Source organism: Palaemon carinicauda, chromosome 6 (assembly GCF_036898095.1).
Source record: "Palaemon carinicauda isolate YSFRI2023 chromosome 6, ASM3689809v2, whole genome shotgun sequence".
NCBI classification, from domain to species: Eukaryota; Metazoa; Arthropoda; class Malacostraca; order Decapoda; family Palaemonidae; genus Palaemon; species Palaemon carinicauda.
The window spans coordinates 133,107,251-133,122,879 of NC_090730.1; the positions used below are offsets into that span (position 1 = coordinate 133,107,251).

The following is a 15,629-nucleotide window of genomic DNA, read 5'->3' on the forward strand; positions in this document are numbered from 1 at the left end:
ACAAAGACTTACTAACGTCTTTATATATTAATTTAACCACCAAAACCACTCTCATGAGATCAGATAAACTAAAACATCCTAATACACTTACAATCGGGGAAAACTCGTTATCAAACATAGCTGTTAAACTAAAAATCCAAATCAACCATAGCTATTAACCTAAAAAAAGATGATCTTGAAAACTTTGGTTTCAAAGTCAAAACTTTACCTATCTACATTATGCAACTCTGACTCTTATGGAAGCTTTACAACAAAAGAATCTAACCAAAATAGAGACTGACTGATCAATATACATCTGGTACGAGAGAAAACTTGCCAAAATTCGATTAAAATTCTTTAGAAATTACACCGCTACATAAGACTTCAACCTTGATTTTGAAGTTAAAGCAAAATTTACAATAAATTCACAACAGTCACAAAAAACACCAAAACATGTTAATATTTACGCTAAAAATTTAAGACACCCAATTACTACAAAAGAAAATATGTAATGGGTTCCATGAAAGTTTTAAAATCTATCCAATAAATTCCACTTTGGAAAATTCTATCAATGGAAACTTATTTTATAAAGAAGTTTTAAAAGCTATCTAATAAATACCACTTTCGATAATCCTATAAACGAAAAAATAAATAAAGTTTTTCAGTTCACTAAATACTACCGATTAAAAGCTCACAGGATATACTAAACGCTTGGCAATAGATATCAAGATACAAGAATTGTATCAAAGTTTAATTATTTTACACGTTAAAATACCCCACTATACCAAAATTTGAGTAATTTTATTAAAGCTTTATAAGATAAGCGGTTTCTAATGATTACCCCCAAGCAATATGCGTACTATTCTAGATAAAAGACTTGCGATCACAAGCTAACTTATAACCAAGGGACCTATTAGAAATTTGGCAGATTCAAGACACTAAGCCGGTTAAAAAGGTCTGATAGTAAGAATTTCTTTGAATTTGAAAAAGAAAAAAATACCTCACGGTAAATTAAATTGCATATCTCCCCTTTAGTTTATAAAAATTTGAAACTAAAACGTTCGTTACTAAACACTGCTTATGAGGTTAACCGGCATCATCAAGTAACTAAAAATCTTGGCTATGTCTTCCAGAGACAGCTACCATAAAAAAAAAAATCCATCAACAAAAGCAACTCAAAAGAAATAAAATACTCTAAATCAAACTTTTTAACTCTCATAAACCCTGAACACCAGTTTTGCAAAACCAAGCTTACCTTTTTACCACTAGCCCATAAAATGGCGACGATTGCTGGAACCACAGATCCAAATGAGAAAATTCAAACGCGGTATGCAAATGACTTGAGTACCTAATTCAAGGTGTGAATATGTCTCACCCCAAACACGCACTGACATTGCTTCCTGATTTCTCACCGTTTACAGTTCCATCATGCCGGCTTTCTTCCAAGTTTCAACCAATCAGAAGTGTCCGTGTCATTGTTTCGAGACGAAAAATGAGAAAACGACTCCTGATTGGTCGAAAAACTTACAAGGAATCTTTAGGAAAACAGTTATTTACAAAAGATGTTACGTCACCACTTACAAAACCAGTGACATCTGTTGGTTAAATAATTAACAATGAAAAATATCTGTAGAAAAAAAATCATTTATTCGATATTTAATGAGGAAACAATGTTGTCTTAAGGGAAATGTTATGTAAAAATAAATAAAAATTTCTTATTGCCTCCCTTTTCACTTCAAAGTTTACAATGAAATAGACAAGTGTCTGTTTATCTAAATAGTGTATTGAGTACCATGTACAATATTCCTAAAATTTTTCATTTCTATTTTAAAGTGAAACAATTATTCCACTTATAAATATCTAATGTTCCAAAATACATGTTACAATTTTCGAACGGGAAATATTGATTTCAGATTCATTCGCGCCTATAATCATGTTCATATCATATCATTTCTAATTTATTGTTATGTTTCTTCTTCCGTATGAGGCTGCTGTCTGTATATTAGGTCCTTAAGACCTGAATAATTTCGGTTCTCAACCTATGTTTGAACTTGAAAGTCTGCCTTGTAAATATCTATCTAGTTGCCATGTCCTCGACGTGGGCTCTCAATTGCCTCCACCTGGTCCTGTCTCTAGCTGTCTGTATAAATTGCATAGCAGTTACATCTACATTTTCATCTTCCAATAAGCTGTCCAAAAACTTTTTCCTTTGCCAGCAACTTGCTCTTCTCCCCTCTATCTTTCCCGTAAGCCATTAAAGTTCCATCTTTTCTCTTATATGTTTAAATTTTTTTTGTGTGTTTTATTATGAAACACATTTACAATATTACAGTTTATAACATATACATCATAGTATATCTACATGAATATTTTTTTATTTAACATAGTTTATTTACAATTGGACATTTTTACTATTTATCTCAAATTCCATTTGCCGCCTCCTTATCATTTCTAGAAGTGATCTCTCTTGATTAACTCTTCTTAGGAAAATACAACCGGGGCTTTTTAGCAGTGACAACCTTGCCATTCTTTAAGAGGATTCGCATTAGAATCTTCACCTAAAAACTTATTTCCTTTATCAACGGGCGACACAATAGAAACACCAACACTGCTCATTATTTTCCTTTTCTTGATTTTCTTGCTTTTGACTGTAATAAAGGGTTGCTCGTCATCGCTGCTACTAAACAAAATCTACATTTACAACCTGGATAATGTCTTATAATGGGCAAAATATTCCTATCACAAGAAATCTAAATGTCAAATTAATAGAATTTGTCTTTAAAAAAAAAAAATATAACAGTATATGTTTTTCATTCATGGAAACCTTGGAGCTATACTGAATAAGACAAGTTTAGAAATAACTACTTTAATAGCCATGTCTTAACAATTTGGGTAACCTCACTTAGATAATAATATATGATCGAGTGGGCCCGTTAAATGGTATAATGTTTTTGAGATTTATTTATAACGGTATAAAACAGTGAATAAAGATAAATAGTTTAACATTTAGGGAAAAGACCATAACTGGTAAGGACAGATTTTGGTTCGATGAAGAGTTTAAAGAGCATCAAGAAAGAAATGGAGTCGGTTAAAAACTGAAAAATACAAGGAGGGATTACAAGACCATAAAGAGCCAATATAATTACCAATTTTGGAAAAAAATGAACACTAAGAAAAAATACAGGAAACGGCAACAGACAAATAAATCATATCGTCCCCTGAATGGTGTAATGGGGAATTTAAATGAAAAAGTGACCCCGGATGGGTATAGCAACCAAGAACTAGCTAATAAATGTCTAGAATTCTTCAAGTTCATACATACCTAAATGTATTTCGAATTTATCATTTTTATAAAATGTGTTAGAATACGTAATTATAGAATAATTAAAGTCAATTAGAGAGAATCGAAGCATTCCCGGATAAATTCAGCATACAACTATATTCCACGTAGACAACTATGCTGTTGCAAATAATCTGCTGGAATTGATAGATGATGACAAATGTGCCATCTTGATATTACTCTTAGTGCTGCTTTCTATGCAGTTGTACACAAACTATTTCTTATACAGCCCATTGGTATTGAAGATGAAGCTTTGAAGTATGTAGATTAGTTGGTTGACAGAAATACTTTGTACGAATTGGAAACTCTTACTTATCATATGGATCATTAAGCAGAGGAGTACCCAATGGAAGTGTGTTATGTTTAATCTTATTTTCTATCTATGATATGTCTATCAAAAGTGCTACACAGACAAAGTGAAGTTTAAACTATTTGCAGATGATACACAGTTTAAACTCCATATTATTATTATTATTATTATTATTATTATTATTATTATTATTATTATTATTATTATTATTATTATTATTATTATTATTTGCTAAGCTAAAACCCTAGTTGGAAAAGCAGAATGCTATAAGGTCAGGGGCCCGAACATGGAAAATAGCGCAGTGAGGAAAGGAAAGAAGGAAAAATTAAATATTGTAAGAAGAGTAACAACATTAAAATCAATATTTCCTATATAAACTATAAAAACTCTAAAACAATAGGGAGAGAAATCAGATAGAAATGTGCGCCTCAGTGTACCCTCAAGCAAGAGAATTCGAACCCAAGACAGTGGAAGATCATGGAACAGAGACTATGGCACCACCCATGAATAGAGAACAATGGTTGGATTTTGGAGTGTCCTTCTATAGGAGCTGATTACCATAGCTAAGAGAGTCTCTTCTACCTTTACCAAGAGGAAAGTGGCCACTGAACAAATACTGTGCAGTGGTTAACCCTTTGTGCGAAGAAGAATTGTTTAGTAATCTCAGTGTTGTAAGATGTATGAGAACAGACGAGAATCTGTAAAATAATAGACCTTACTATTCGGCGTACGTGTAGGCAGAGAAAGATCCAATGTAGTACTGTCTGACAAGTCAAAGGACCCCTAACTCTCTGGCGGCAGTATTTCAACAGGCGGCTGGTGCCCTAGCCAACCTACTACCTACATAAATGACAAGGATACTGCTGAGACTTGAAACCATGCTCTTGCTAGTCTTAAGGAATGAATACCAATTCGCAATGAAAATAAAACTGCATTTATGGTGGTAGGAAATTGTATATATAAATTTAAGAAACTTGGATGACAATCTAGTCTCGACATCTAGCAGAGTCCGTGACCTAGGTGTATCTACTAATTGTTCTCAAATTATGTAGTACGAATCGCTAGATATCCCCATAGAAACATTACTTTTGCTAAGAAGTAATTAGAGGGATATTTGGTAAGGAAAATCTTTGTTAACTGATATTTCCAGGATTGACTACTGTAAGTAAATATATTCTAATCTACCCAAAGTTAAATTATAAAACATAAGCGATTAAAAAAGGTGTTTCACCCCAAGAAAGAATTCTTTATACTAATTGAATCAGCAGCTGCCTATGAAAGCAATAGTTTAGCTATGTGCAATATCAAGTTATCAGAACCAGCCACCCATAACATCTAAGAGCCTAGCAATCAACGAATCGTGTCGAGGCGAGAATATTTACGATTTTTTCTAGTTATTGGAGCCATGTAAACCTACCTCTATTGTCGTAAGAATGGAAAAACTGATGATTTAGGCTTTTTTCTAACCGCTTCAATAATATGGATGACAATCAACCCACAATATGCTGTTGCTGTAATACCCAAGAATGTATATATGTGACAAGCAAATCCTTTAGTTTAGGTCGTGTAAGGCACAGGGCTTCCATGTGTGATAGGACTTGGAAATTTGTTTTAATCGATTACAGACCTTCGTTCAGGAAAGACTTTAATTTAGTCTTTTCATGGTGCTTTAACCAGCAGCTTTTTAAAACTTTTCTATGGCTTCTCAGGCCTACAGCTCATACCAGACGCAAGTGGGTTACAATACCAGTCACTGTACAGAATGGCCGGATTTTCTTCATCTATTTTTGTCCTCGGTAAGCAGTTTAACCACAGATTCACTGTAGCCAAACCAGAGTACTGTACTTTCAGCATGTCCACAGTGGGCCACCTAAGCTACAATACAAGTAGCAAGTCTTAATGGAGCGTTTTATTTTATTTTGAAGGGAGTTTTAAATTAGATGCCAATAATAAAAATCTAGGTTTTTAAAAAGATTCACAAGATAAGATCACACGACTCCACATTCACAGATCTAGTTTTCAATTGTTTAAGTTGTCTTTATTCTGCTATGCCAAAATATAACTTCGTACACTAAACCTTTAGGGCTCCGACTAGTTTTCACATATTTATATAAATTTTAATAGGTTTATCAGCTAAATACACAAGATTTTTTTTTTTCCTGAAATTTCAACAACAGTTACGGAAGATTTTACCATCAACACCCAGTGTAGGAGAGCCATAAGCATTGTTTTTATCAAATAGCTGTAATCCCATTACTTTTGACAGTACTTTATATATCGTGTCTGGGACGCATATGCCCTTCTTCCATCTTTTTGTTCAAATGCAACATTGCTTCATACAATGGTTTCAATTACGAGTTTTAAAAAGCCGTGTTTTAAAGGAAAACTGGTAAAGACACGAATATAATGTGTACGGGACGCATCTGGCGGTCTACCATCCACGTGTTCTTCAAATGCAAGATTACTTCAATAAACAATAGTTTCAATAAAGTTTTAAACTGCATTAAAAACAAAAAAAAAAACATGTAAACGCATTAATAAAATATGTACTCATTTGTAGAGGAACGCCTCTAACTTTTTTTTTTTCATAAAGTTTGGATTAAAAATGTAATCTATTTGTGCATGTTATTTTATTGGTCAGTAGTTATGACTTACAAAATTCTATTACATAGGAACCAGTATGTATGCAAGGAAAATTCTTACACACTTGAGAATAGCAGAAGTCAAAATGGTTACAGTGAAATAAAGATTTAATACTTTCTATTTAATAAAGTATGGAAAAGCATAAACACTGATATAGGAGTTTTTGTAATATATATAGGTAACTTAATTTTATCAAAGCATTTATGGTTATCTAATGTGAAAAAAAATAAATAAAAAGCAATGTTAATAATCATAAAAATAAAATTGGCTAAAATATAAGAAAAATTAAGACTATTCTCACATCTCTATAAAAGTAGCCTAGTACTGATGTGATTACCTTAAAGAAAAAAAAGCTAGTGGACGTAGCATATAAATCTAAAAAAAAAAAAAAAGCTTCTAGATACAGAATATACAGAATTGTGGGGGAATTCAAAATTCTTTGACAGTAAGCAGGAAATCAATGGTTCTATAGGACCAATGGTTTTACAGCGTCCTATCTTGAACCAACCACAAAGTAATATTTTCCCCATTTTCTTTGTAAAAAGCAATTTCCCCAAAATTGCTCATCAGTACCAAATTTAGCCTAAGTAAATAATATAAAAACTGGCAAAACTATTCTCAATGGCATATACATTTAAAAATTTTGGGCATAAATATAAATTTAAATACATTTAATTCAGCATTGCAAAGCAAGCAATAAATCAAGGTTAACCTTAACTTCGAAAGAAAAAAACCATTACAATAAATTTCATAACCTACAATGGTAAAATAGCATTTTTAAATATTTTTGGAATTTCAGTAAGTAATTGCACATCCCTCTAATTCATAACTAGTTAAATGCTTACCTACAGCATACATTAGGAATCTACACAAGACTTTAAAAATGGACAATACACAAATTAAAATTTAAATATGATCACAAACGGGTGATTTTCTAACTACATTTTGGGTTGCAAGTTTATAAATCCCTTTGTACTTTCGTAAATTACAGAATAAGGTCACAATCATGAATATCAAAACTCCAATTCATCTGTTTAGATGCAATGCCAATGACACACTGGTTCACTTTGGTGGCAAAACTAAGGCAGTTTTGAGTCATGGATGTATACCTGAAAGACTACTTAGTTGGAAGAAATGGCTGTGTGCAAATTGGAAACACTTATATGAACCTTTTAAATAGAGGGGTACCCCCGGGCGAGTGTACTTGGCCCAATCTTATTCTGCCATCTATACCACCAGTTTATCGAAAATACCACAATGGTTTGGTGTAAAGTTCAAACTATCTGGGGATGACAAGTTTACTTCTTAAATGATATAGACAATACTGAATCTAAACCGAATCTTTGATATTTAGAAAATGGATGACAAACTAAAATGAAGTGAGAAAACAGAGTCCATGGTGGTGGGAAAGAAACGGAAGCTTGGGCAACAAATTATGACAGCCATTACCTAGTAAAGTTTGTAATCTAGGCATATTTCTTGACTGCCTCTCAATGCCCTAATAAATATTCTAGTTAAAACGGCTGGTTATCAAAAACATTGTTTTTACAAAATAAGTACCTGGATGAATGTTCTGTGAAGAAACTCTGCATAAATGCGATTGTCAGAATTGGCTACAGTAACTCCATCTACTACAATTTACCAAAAGTACAACTAAGAAATTACAAAACACTAAACAGAGGAGCAAGACTGAAAAAGGTGTCTCACCTAGAGGAATGATCACTCCTACACTAATTTATCAGCCTGGGCTGCAGATTAAAGGCGAGGATTTAATTTAGCTTATGTAAAATAACCTACCAAGTTATCAGAATAGGTCATCCAAAATATCTAAGAATTGATACATATTGTGCAACTGGCAAATCGTCTTGACACTAGAATAGTTATATGGTTTCAAACTATTAAAACCTAGATACTTGTCTACTGTAGGCTCTAGAGCCTCTACATAGAAAGATGAACTCCTTTGTATGTAGATCTTTTAACTCTTCCAAAGATGGCCTCTACTTTGTATGTAGATCTTTTAAAACTCTTCCAAAGATGGCCTCCACTTTATACGTATATCTTTTAAACTCTTCCAGGGTCCTGAATATTTACTGTGGTTCTGTCAGCGGGATCCTTCCTTCCATTTGCTCATATTCGTTGAAGCCTTCCATGGTGCGTTTCGCCCAAACTAGTTTGTTCGCAGGCAAAGATACACACTGTTCATCTAATGCACTCTGGCCGAGCCAAGATATCTTGAAAAATTTGGCCTGCCTGACAGATGGGATGGCTTAAAAACTGTCGTAGGCGACCTGACATCGAGCTTGTGTTCACCTCTGTAAACCAAAGTATTCAAATTAAAATAAGTGAAAAATAGACTATTGCAACTACAATTGCTTCATCAATCATGTTAAAAGTTCTGTATCTAGAATTCAATGCATACAGAAGCCTAACTATGTTCTCGAAGAGCTTATGATTTAATATAACTTGCCTCATCCAATGTTTGAAGTCTTACAGGCAACCACTGAATGATTATTCTATGCCAATAGGGAGGTTTACAGAATCAATCTCTTCATGTGCTAGTCTTGTTTCAACATTTCTTTTTATGAAATATTAAATGTATAAATATGAAATTCTAAAATTAATACTTGCCTGGATAATTTAGCTAGCAATGCATAACAATAACTCAAATTTCTACCACCTTAACCATGATACCTCCTATTCCGTCTTGTCGTTGGTATCAATGACACCTGGAATGAGAGTTCATACAAGTTACTGTCCGTTTTTTTATTACCAAAAGTGGAGAAGGCTGAGTGGGACTAACTAAATTTTCCAGTTGTGTAAATATACTTTAATTTCTAGCCAAATACATGAACCATATATTTTCCCAACTTGCGATCTTGTGTTTTATATATTCCTGACCATGACTGAGGCAAACCACCCGTTCACGAGTGTTTGGACACCCTTGTATAAAGATAATTATGGGGCACCCCAGAAGGAAACCGGGAGTTTGCAGAAATAATAATGGTCAGAAATGCAAAACGAACCAATTAGAAAATGCATAGTTCATGTAAGTGGATGAAAATCAAAGTCAATTATCAGATTCACTTCATGTCCACCATCTAATGATTTTTGCTTCACCGTGTGCTCACTTCCCTCGCATAGAAATAAAAACTGCAAGCTCAGCATGTACTGGCAAGTGGTAGTGTGAAGCTGCGCTCTCAATCCCCGCGGCGCATCACTTCAGGGTTATTTTTCCTTTTTACATGAGTAGCAATAGCTTTACACTGAAAGGAGAGAGTTTCCATCCTAATTGCCGACAGATGAAATTACACCTCGAAATAGATTTACTTCCCTTAAGATACCTCTTAGACACTTCTGTGACAGGGGTTTAACTCAAACTAAAGGGAAGGGTGGGAAAAATGGCTGCTGTAAAACATCCGGGATCTTTGGCATAAACATTTTGAAGCTCCTAATTAGTCAAAGTCAGGCAATAATTACATCATACAAAAAACAGAAAAGCTGGCCAAAGCAATTGCAAGCAACACATGCGCAGTAACTACATCAGTCTCCCAGATGCACATGGACTTTTAAGACTTCACATTCTAAGACTGATACTGAAGTTAATATGCCCCAGCCCTATTAAACAAACATGAATACCAAACTAACCAGCACTTCCATTTCTCTCAGCGAATTTCAATTAAACTAGTACTTGGATGTATTATATTTACCCACTATGTATTAATATTAACTTTAAAGATTTCTATATAAAGATTTCTATATTAATAAATATTAACTTAGGAAAATTTATCTAGGTCATTATCCCCACTGATGAGGAGGGAAAGAACTTCCCTTTTCTAGAACAGGAGGCAACACTAATTTTAACAAGAAAATACAGCCTCAATTCCTTTAATCCAAAGCAGACTGCAAATAGAAGCCAAGGACGAATTGAAGATCAACCTAGACAATGATTGGGTTAATCACTGACAACATTAAGAAAAAAAAAAAAAAAAAAAAAAAGGTCCCGGCCTATAGTATCCTAACTATGAAGCGGTAAGTGCAGAGAGAAAACACTAGAGAGGTCAGAAGGCAACACATTTTGGATCTGCTAAAGATTGCTAAAGAGAAACAATCTAAGACTACTGTGACAAGCCAAGACACTTTCACCAATACATCATTAGCTACAAGGAAAAGGGGATAGAAAATAAAATTTTCTGCACGTATGGGAGTCTGGCAAACAATACACAGACATATTTAAGTTACTATTACTCAATTTTGATTACAGCATTTTTTATTTCGATGACTGGTGTGATTAGACTAGACAGCTTCCATTATTTTACCATTTCTGAAATCTCCCAGCCAATACCATAGATTTTTCAGTGCAGACACTGATTTTAGTTATTAAGTGGAACCCTGAGTCTCAAAACCTGATTATTCGCACATATAAAGGCAAAATACATTGAAAAGCTATTTAATGTAGAGAAATATTTTATTATTTGATATTAGTTTAGCAGGAACTAATTTCCCTGAAGTTTCATAAATCCACAGAAGCAGTCTGTTAAATATAGGATACCTTAATTTCTAGCCAAACACATGAACGGCATATTTTTCCTACTAGTTATCTTGGGTTTCATGAATTTGACCAAGATTATTGGGGGAAACCACCCGTTCACAAGTTTTTGGGCTCATTTATATAAATTATGTGGGACCCCAGTGGGAAACTGGTATTTTATGGGTGGGGAGATGTCAAAACAGTGATTTGCAGCAATAATAATGGTCAGAAACGCAAAATAAGCACAAGGTAATCAGTTGGAAAAACATATGGTTCATAAGTGGCTGAAAACAGGACAAAACGTGATTAAGGTACAGAACCTAACCAACCCACCTAACCTAGTAGTTCCTAGGTCATAACCCCTAGCAACAGTAAGCCCCCAGACTCCCCTTCCCGGGTCACAACCCCTAGATGGGGGTAGGAAGCCTCAGACCCCCTTTCCAGGTTACAAAAAGTAAATTACAAATAAAGTCCTTCCATTAAGATAAAAGTAACTCGCACAAGGCCTTGAATAATAAAAAAGTAAATATATTTCTTAACTTAAGATTGGCAATCTTTACAGAAGCTTTGCAGTAAAAATGGTGGTCCTCCCGAAAAATTAAGTTTGAATCTGACTTTGGGACCCTATTTCGCTGTTCTTTAGTTTCACACGAGTAACAATAGCTTTACACTGAACAGAAAGCACTTCCATCAATCAATTGCCGACAAACATGAAACTACACTAAATTTCGAAATAGATTGTACTTCCCTTTAGTCACCTCTTGGAGAAGTCTATGTGATGGTGGTCTAACAAACTGAAGGGGAGGGTGGGGCAAAAATGGGTTTTGTAAAACATCCAGGAACTTGGGCATTAGCATTTGGAAGCTCCCAATTGGTTAAGTCAGCCAATGATCAAGTCATACATAAAACAAAAGCTGGCCAAAGCAAATGCAAGCAACGCATGTGCGGCAACTACATTAGTTACCCAGATGTAAACAATGGACTTTAGCGAGAGATAACTTCACATATTAATAGATCATACGTAGATTATTATGCCCCAGCCCCTATTACACAGAAAAATACCAGAGCTAGCCAACACTCCATTTCTCAAAGATAAATTTAGTTTTGCTAGTATTAAAGTATATTTACCCAACCTTTCTCGGGAAAAAAAAGCGAGGAGGCACAAACGTAATCGGAACGGTCGCCAGACCAACCTTGTTGCCAACTCCTTGGATGCACCGACTAGAAAGCACTATCCAATGACGAACCACTCAGTACGGTCGGCCAAAGTCTTTCAAACTGGCGGAAAAATAATCCAATCAGTGCCAACGCTTCTAGTACAATCTGACGACTTAAAGATTAGTAACACAACCTACCAGAATTTAGTAATCACTAGACAATTAAATCAAGATTTCAAACTAAAATAAGCTAAGCACAACATAGCGCACACGAAATTCCATAACTAATTTTACACTCACCATTTTAGATTTAACTCTAAAGTCTTTCTCACTGACATTACAAAATTCAATATCTCACGATCCTCTTCCTCGTCAGTAATCACTAAACATGTCTTCCGTCTGGCCTCTACCCTTGACGTAACAAGGATGACAGAACAATGAAGCAGACAGCCAGACATCCCTACTACAGGGTCTGCTTTGGTGTCCTTGTATAAGCAGTGGTGCCATCTACATTCAAACATCAAAACCACTCGTCTTGATGACCTTTAAAGAAATCGCTGTAAAGTGACAAATTTCTTTCGATTTACAATTTTATAAAACTTAACACTGCAACAAATAGACAAGTTTAGTCTCTGCGTAGATGAAATATGTAACAATCATAGTTGAATAAACTTTGACTAAAAAAACGTACAACTATTGGTCCATAACTTTCTTTCTTTGAATTTATTTCATAAGTTGGTAATATAATTTGCAAGTCTTAAGAACCAGATTTGGCAAGTTATAGTCTGGGTTTATATTCCTGTTTATTTGTTATCTATCCACGATCATGGCAGAGAGAGAGAGAGAGAGAGAGAGAGAGAGAGAGAGAGAGAGAGAGAGAGAGAGAGAGAGAGAGAGAGAGAGAATTAATATCGTAATATGATTGGATCAAAGAGAAAATTCAAAGAGGAGATATTATAAAACATCTGCAATATTATTACTTTGAAATATTAAAGTAATCTTGGTATCCAGAATGTATTATATTGTCTGTATTATTTTAAGATTATGATTTTAAAACGCGTTCTTACTATACAGATATTGTGGCAAATTGTCTGAATTAATGTAAATAGAGATATTGTGTTCTTACCTTAAATAGCTTTACGATATGAATTAAGAATGATAGATACAGAGAAATGCGACACATCATGCAGTCAACGAATTGTGTCGACAAGAGAATAGTTACAGATGGTTTCAAGTTAATGGAGCTAAGATGCACATCTACTGTTGGTTTTAGAGCTTTCAAATATGTGGGCCCAAGACTATGTAACCATCTTCCACCTGGCATCCGAAAGGAGACTGATATCAAGGGTTTCAAGAAGCTGAAAACTTTCTTGTTTTCTAAGTGCTTCCATAATGAGGATTTGACAATCAACGCGGAACACTTTCTGTGAGTCTCTAAATACCTAAGAATGTATACCACAAACATATCTTGCAGTCCTGTATGGCACAGGGTTTATATCTGTGATAGGACCATGGAAACAGCTCTTAAAGTTTTAAATAAGAAATGACTTGATTAATCACGGACTTTCATCAGACCCGGAATTTCTGTTGTCTCGTCTTCGTGACATTTTAGCCAGTTGCTATTTTACACATTTCATCGATTACCTGGTATGACTAATTGGGTTTTCAATTGACCATTATTAAACGGATACTACAAGTTAAGCGTATAAGTATCTGGCTTAAGGTTATCCGACGTTGCTCCATGAACTTAGCCTCTGAAGTCCTACATTTCCATGCTTGTTTTTCTGTTGATTATAGAATACATTTTTCAAAAGATTGCTTTATTTTTTATTGTATTTCCCTCTAAAATATCAAAATATTTTTCTATTCATTGGGAAATGATTATAGTATCACTTTTCAGAAATTTGTTTTGTATAATTTTCTCTAAATAATGGAACGCACTGGGATTTTATGTGTAATAAATTATATTATTTATTGAATTGAATATGCTAGTTCGTAATAATTCCACTATAAACAGCCGCCGTAAGATATAAAACCACTTGTTAGTAATAATGGACTTAACGTTATACAGAAATATAGTCCTAATGAACTTTTATTTTTATTTAAAAATAAAAAAATATAATGAAACTTTACTATTCAAGTAAATGAAAAGTGCTGCTGAAGAACACAGATTGTCCAACACGCAGCACGAAAAGTGAACAGGTTCACTTTTGGTCGACACGTAACCACACACGTTTTCCGTTCCTGACGTGTCCTTACGTCCTATGTGACACAGCCGGTAAAGAGATCCTTGTTACCACTTCACTTTTCAAGGGTGGCATCTTACGGTCATACGTGTCTCGTCACTTCCTATGTGATTCCGACCTTATTGGTAAAACATTTTGGTGAACTGGGTAGAAGTCAGAGGCGGAGAACCGATGATGGTTAAAGAACGCTACGTAGTACTTTCTGTATGATTTGAACTTGTATGCCAATATAAAAATACACTTAGATAGACCCCTAAGCCGGAATCACATAGGGAGTGAGGTGACACGAGGCACGGAGACCGAAATGCGAGACATCTCACACCACATGTCACCCTGTTACATAGATAGAGGCATGTGTTCACGTTTGTCAGGTGGCACGATGTCTTCCTTGGCTGATATTGCATTAGTTTTATTGAGTAAGCAAAGAGAAAAGCGGTTGCTGCCATTAGCATTTTCTATTGAGGAATAGAAAAGGAGAATTAAAAAAAGTTGCTAACTAATGAAATAAAAAGATAAAAAATTCTAATAAATTAAAAATGTCATGTAATTGGCGAAAACCAGTATCATTAAAAAATAATATTAACAATAGTAGACACATTAACAAAGAACACAACACCCAAACACACACACACACACACAAAACATCACTTAAATAACTCTATAACAGAAGGTTGAAAAAATATATTCATCTAAATCATAATGAAATTTTGTTTAAAAATGGAAAATTCCTACCAGCAGGTTAAAAACGATGTATTTAATATTATTTTCAAATCAAAATTAAATGCCATTCTTATTTTTAAAAATAAAAACATACAATAGCACGATGAACACAATTTATTTTTTAAAGTATATGCCTATTGAAATTTTATTCTTATTCAAAGAAAAGGACCAAAATAGAACAGCGGATTAATCACTGGATTTTTTAAATTATAATGATATTTTACTATTCAATTAAATGATAAGTGTGATTCTACATAGTAACACAAAAACATACTGAAATAGCTCTTATACAATCAGGAATAAAGGCTAGAATTCCAAAGACTTAGGAAGAGGAGGACCTAATAACATGGAGGGGAGATTTTTTGTGAAATTTCCTGAGTTAACTGTATGCTTGATATTAATAAGTGACGTCTCCAGAACATCATGCGTATATCACAGGAGATATTCCAATATCAAAAGACGTCATCATAGCGAAGGGGTTAATTAACAGACTGACTAGTCTAAGATAAGAGATTTTTATTTTGCAGCAACTTTGGTTTCCTGCGCTGTGAAACTAAAAGTATATTCAATCTTGCTTCGCAAGGTGTCTAAGATGCTATTCTCCACACCTTATCAGGTCCAAAATCAGCAATCCAGGGATTCTAGCCTGCCAGTTTGGTAAAAGGGTCTTACACCACCCTCCTAATTTTGATCCTCCTAATTAAAG

The 15,629-nt window shown here is 34.2% G+C and overlaps 1 long non-coding RNA gene across 4 annotated transcripts in view; it reads right to left on the reverse strand.

The window, feature by feature from the left end:
• Nucleotides 1-7,899: 7,899 nt before the first annotated feature.
• LOC137642651 (uncharacterized) overlaps nucleotides 7,900-15,629 on the reverse strand; it is a 96,650-nt gene continuing 88,920 nt past the window's right edge. The window contains exons 1-4 of one of the 4 annotated variants that reach the window (XR_011044833.1): nucleotides 12,258-12,274; nucleotides 11,994-12,078; nucleotides 8,312-8,584; nucleotides 7,900-8,267 (exon numbers count right to left, since the gene is read on the reverse strand). This is a non-coding gene — a long non-coding RNA (uncharacterized lncRNA). Of the gene's footprint in view, nucleotides 8,268-8,311; nucleotides 8,585-11,933; nucleotides 12,079-12,257; nucleotides 12,373-15,629 lie in introns of those variants that run through there. The other 3 variants (XR_011044835.1, XR_011044834.1, XR_011044836.1) reach the window with 3 other exon arrangements.